The sequence below is a fragment of the Lytechinus variegatus genome, chromosome 2 (assembly GCF_018143015.1).
Source record: "Lytechinus variegatus isolate NC3 chromosome 2, Lvar_3.0, whole genome shotgun sequence".
Classification (NCBI taxonomy): Eukaryota; Metazoa; Echinodermata; class Echinoidea; order Temnopleuroida; family Toxopneustidae; genus Lytechinus; species Lytechinus variegatus.
The window spans coordinates 22,684,000-22,690,324 of record NC_054741.1 but is presented as its reverse complement, the minus strand read 5'-3'; positions in this window follow the sequence as shown (position 1 = coordinate 22,690,324).

Here is a 6,325-nt window from a genome sequence, read left to right as displayed (position 1 = left end):
TGTGCAGTGATTAGATTTGATTTTTTCACATTTCAAATTATATCATAATTATTCTGTAAATTTTGGACCCTTGTCCTGTAGGTCTGTGATATAAGCAGATGAAATGTAGTCCTTACTGGAGTGATTACATCCCAAAGTTTTCATGCATAAAAAAGAACAATATATGCAGGGCCGTCACCAGCTTTTTTCTAGGGGGGGGTGCTTTTTATGAAAAAAAAAACACAAAAAACAACGTATTAATTCAATTTCATGCAGTTATATAGCCCGCCGGCCAGATCTTTTTCAAAAGAGCCCTCAAGTATCCCTACCCCCCCCCCTCCGGTTTTTTTTTTTTTTTTTTTTTTTTTGGTTCTGAAGGGGGGTGCGTTCGCACCCTCCGCACCCCCCCTGGCGACGGCCCTTGAGCTCAGTGACTATTCCAGAGTTGTCCCTGATTCTATATCAGAGATCGAATGTATGGTTATAACTTCAATCATTTTATTTGTCGAGATCGACTTGACAATGATGTGGGTCTATGTATCGAATCTGTGATGAAATAAACTCTTTAATTTGCATTTTTGTGAAATAAAGCAAAAAGTCACAATTTTTTGTTTTGTTTTCCCCGATTTTGATGAATTTACAATGTTCAGATGTTATGCTGATTTGGTTTCTCCAATATATATTAAAATTTGCTAAATTTCATAGAGATTTTCAGATAAGGATTGTGATGATCAAGGAGAGAGGTAGAATGAAGGAGTAAAGCCGTGCTCTGTTATGGCCCAGTTATATAGGTAGGTAGGTACAATATACATTTTTCCATAAGTAAAACAAAATCTAGAGAAAAAAATGTTATAAGAGTAACTATATCAAGCCTCTAGGAAGTTTTAGATTTTCAAGAACAACCTTGAGTATATTAGGCCTTATATGAATAATTATGTTACATGACCCCTATCATAATACACCTAAACACAAAATATCACTTGACAATGCACCATGATTATATATTATGACAATTGGATACATGATATTTATCATCGTTTGTGTTGATAAATTTCATATGCCATGATAACAATATGGAGTTCGTACAAATTAAGAAATTGTACATCTTCCAGATGACCAGTCCTACATTTCCTTCAAAGAACATACTCAAGACAGGCCACTCTTCTTCATGAGTCAAACTATCCAATAACCACTGTGTAGCATTGACCACTCCTACAGCCAATAAGCATAGGGATGTCCATCTCATTTCCTGGTAGTCTTTGGGTTGCTGATGCTCTACCCTCAAGATAAAGGTAGATTGGATGCATTTACAAAGAAGACCGAAGACATAGCTGAAGACGCTTACCAGGTTAAGAACCATCTCATCATGGGATAATAGTCCAGGACCCGACACGAGGTTCCCTAAAGAGGACACGAAACAGAACATATCAAACAGACATGCTCCAGAGAGAGAAATTAAAAGCATTATGTTATTTATCTCTGATGGGTTACGGTCAGGGCCTTCATCATGTCTTATATTCGACTGCCCTGTATAAGTTTGCCTGTTTTAGAATCGCCATAACAACGCTGGCACGAAAATCTCAATTTTTATCAACCATTGGGTGTTGATGCCATGATGCATTAAAAGTCATTGTTTCCAGCTATAGCAGGTGATTGCTTATTCCAAAGTATATGACACATAACAGCAAGGTTATTGATAAAACTCTCGCTGTTTCTGGCGTCTTGCCATGATGGCGATGGCAACTTGAAGTCAAATTATGGCTCTTTCTGTTGCTAAAATCTTCGCTTTGTACGGGCTCCATCCCAATATTATTACTGAATAATGATAATTCAGATAGGTTTTGGCAAAAATTTCTTCTGTTCAAAATTCCTTAAAGGGATCCGATTTGAACGTCGAATGATGGTTTTTAGACACATGGTAGACTGACCCGTGTTTGTGTCTTTCATCAGGGATTTGACGTGTTCTGGGAGAAACTGGAACCACATTTCATTTAAAAAAGGTGCCAGCATAACCAGAAGTTCGAAATAAACTGGTTGTGATTGTGAAATATCAGTAATACCATGAAGCACATCAGTGTTAAGTGTTATTCAAGAGAACCTATTATTAACAAGCATTACAAATGGTCGCGAAAGCTTGTGGATGGATGTCCAAATAGCCACTTGGATAAGCAGGACAAAAGACCACAATATCTTGGGCACTGAAACCAAGTGAGCATCCTTAAATGTAGGGATGGAGTTAAAGATACAGAGAATAAGGCGGGGTAAAATCAACCAAGAACTTCGTGATCAGCTCCTTGTTAGTGTGGCCGGGCTGTCGGGTTATGTAGTGAAGTGTTGGTTTATAAAAACACATCATATCTGACATCATAATGGGTGGAATGGATAGGAGAACCAGACCTGAAAATATGTACGCAATGTTCAGCGTTACATTGCTTACTCTTGTAATGTTGACAAGTAGTTATTCACTCAGTGAACCTGGCATCAGCTTTTCATAAAGGGCACCAATATCGACGGCAACGGTTGAATCACGGAACTTGATCTGGCATATTTTGTTTTAACAGTGCTTACAAAGTCCGGGCCACAGCACCAGTCCCATTCATGCAATTTCTTTACCCTCATAGTCAACCAAACCATTCCCACAAGTGCAGATATCACTAATAAAGTAATGAATATATTTCGAGGAACGTAAAGCATAACGAAGAATGTCTTTGCAGAATGTTTCCAGGGTAGGAACTGCCTTATCATGACGATGACATAACGACACGGTAAGCACTAGTTTCGTGTGAGATTCTCCGCCTTGATACTAGATCAGTGGTCCAATGGTTCCGATCACCGAAGATCATTCTACTTCTTGCAGTAGGTCCAACTTGATGATCGTGAGAAATAGCTTCTAGGTCAAGAGAGAGACAGACTTTACTGGTACTTTCAGCGTAGTCAGAGAAGACTTGAGTGGTTCTTGTAGAGCTGTCTTTATCTTGTTGTTCTTCCATGAGGAGGATAAAGAGGAGGATGACGAATATAGGCTGATAAGTTGATGATAAACCATCGACACTTAAGGTAATTACACCGTGAATGCCTTCGAACTGCTGCTTCAATGGACTTCCCTCTGGTAAAAATGGATAATTATCGTTATCATGTCTCGTTATCATCTATAGTATCAAAAGAAATGCTTAGGGACAGTTAGGACTGACAAAGTAAATTCCATAAACATATATATCGACCTTTCTTTTTTTTTATTTTCACTTTTCGTCAGATTTGTTTTGAGGTCGACAAATGTCGACAAGCTTGGAGTTGATTTTCGAGGAGGCGGATGTCCACTAATTATGCGTGTAACTTTGTGACTGGTCGTTTTTCTTTCGACGAAACTATACACGTTTGACAATGTAACCCCCCCCCCCCAAGAAAAAATGTAACTTGAAGTTTGTAAGGACAAAAATAATGAGAAGGTGACGATATTGCTTATCGGCATTAATAGATTTAGATTTTAAGAAAGAACGAAGATATTAGGAAACTTACTTTTTTAACAATTCGACCTCCGAACGAGTCAAATGGCCCATTTTGAACTTCTTGCTAGTATTCGTTTTATTCCCAATAATCATCTAGACTGTTGTGCAAACCCTTCACTTGAGTTAAGAGTCTGAATGTGCATCCTGTAATGTCTTGTGCATCATATAATGTATTTTGTTCTGAAAGCCTTCTCGCTCAAGAATTGACATGATTGAACAACAAGTTTTATATGTGCTGGTCTTTGCGTCGAGACTTACTTCTTGATTAAAGTTTCAATTCAGGGTCTGTGACTGCAGACTAATAATCTTGTCTGCAAGTCCAATGCCACAGTCAGATCATCCTTTCGTATTATTTATGTTATGCCAGAAGCTGTAACAATCAGCACATCTTCACCATGCACTCTCATGTAAATTGATCTGTTTATAAAGAAAATCTTGTTAATGGATGTCCATGGCAAATCGAAAATCACAATACTCACTTGATTCATGCATGGCCGTAAGCAGCAGGGGGGGGGGCTTTGCATGCCCCCAGAAAATTTGAAAACTTACCTTTTTTGATGAAAATTTTCACGAAATTCACCAAAAGTATGAAAGAAATCCTTTGATTCCACTAAAAAGTGGCGGTCTGGCGGTCTCCCCTGCATCACGCGATTCAATATAGCAGCAGTGCTGACTTATACACTTACAAAGATATGATGGTAATTCAACAAATACCCCTAGCATGGCCAAAGTTCATTGACCTTACATGACCTTTGTACTTTACCTGAAACTCGCACACGATGTTCAGTAATACTTGGTTACTCTTAAGTCCAATTTTCATGAGTCAAATCTATAAACTTTCAAAGTTAATAGTAATTCAACAGATACCCCCCTTATGGCCAAAGTTCATGGGCCTTTGACCTTGGTCATGTGACCTGAAATGTGCACAGGATGTCCAGTGATACTTGATTACTCGTATGTCCAAGTTTTATGATCTAGACCAATATACTTTCAAGGTTATGATGGTAATTCATTTGGCCAAAGTTCATAACCCTAAATGTATTGGTTTTAAAGTGCATAAGTTGTGACTCTCCTATACCCAGGACCAACATCGTTTCCGATCATGTGAACTAAAACTTGCACAGGATATTCAGTGATACTTGATTACTCTTATGTCCAAGATTCATAAATCAGATCCATAAACTTTCAAAGTTATGATGGTAATTCAACAGATACCCCAATTTCGCCAAAGATCTTTGACCCTAAATGACCTTTGGCCTTGGTCATGTGACATGAAACTCATGCAGGATGTTCAGTAATACTTGATTAACCTTATATGCCCAAGTTTCATGAACTAGGTTCATATACTTTCTAAATTATGTTGTCATTTCAATAACTTAACCTTCGGTTAAGATTTTGATGTTGATTCCCCAACATGGTCTTAGTTTATTGCCCCTTAATGACCTTTGACCTTGGGCATGTGACATGAAACTCAGGCAGGATGTTTGATAATACTTGATTAACTTTATGGCCAAGTTTCATAAACGAGGTTTATACACTTTCTAAGTTATACTGTCATTTCAAAAACTTAACCTTCCGTTAAGATTTGGTGTTGAAGCCGCCGCCGTCGGAAAAACGGCGCCTATAGTCTCACTTTGCTATGCAGGTGAGCACTCGCTTTATTTATTTTCATGATTTTATTTTTATGTTTTTTAGCTAATGATTGCTTTGCAAAGTGAACATAGATAATCAATATTATCATTATTGTCTAAATCTATAAAATAAAAAAAACGGCGCACGCATGATTACTGAGATCGCAGTTAGGTCTCCAAGACGTGCTTAAATAATTAAGTTTCAGATCAGAATATCAAAACAATTCTGCTCGCGCTTCGCCCTCGCATTATTAATGTAGGAAGATACCAAATTACTCATCCTCTTCATGATTTACAAAAACGCGAGTAGAATGTCCCGTTTGTTAGGTCTGGGGAGCGTTTCATCAACATTTTTCTCCGACAAGTTGTCAGACCTGACATCTTTCCTTGATTCTGATTGGCTAAGAGGTACTGTTACTATGGTAATTGTCGGATAAAACAGAACTTGTCGGACAAAAACCCTTCATGAAACGCTCCCCTGAAATCTCTTTTTTTCGTTCACGTTTCGCGCTCGCGTAAATTGCTTAGTTATATATATCCCGCTCATGTTTACAAAAAGTGCTTAGAATGTCTTTTTTTAGGTGGGAATTGCAATTTTTTTCAAGCTCAGGCAAAGTATTATTCAGTTGTTGAAAAAAATTTCGCCCTCATGGCTAACTCAAAACAGTGCTTAACAGGTAACTTTTCGATCAGGTCAGAAAGCATATTAAAAATTTCTACTTGCACTTCGCGCTCGCAGTAATCACTAGTTACACATGCATCTTGTTCAGAATCACAAACATTGCCCACACTATTCAATTTCCAGGACAAAGTACTTGAAATTTCCACGAAAATCGGGCTCGCAATACTTAAATAGGCTTATGAGATTATTAAATAATTCAAAGAAGTGACTACTAGGACTACCCCTTCAAAGAAACAAACAGAGTTCAACTTTGAGCTGCCGATCGGGGAAAATGTGGGTGAAAAAAATCCCCCCCCCCCTATTTGCGAAAGCTGGATCCGCCCCTGCAGTTACGAGTCAATTTCGTCCGTGTGGCGGTTCATCTCTCTACACGAGATCGAGTACATCTGCGAAAAAACTTATAACGCTGATAAACAAAACAAAAAAATACACTAGTGTAATTTAATCTAAATGTTTGGATTGATTTATAATCAAAAGTTGTAATCATGTGTAAAAGTTACTGGAATCATTATAATCCATAACCAAAC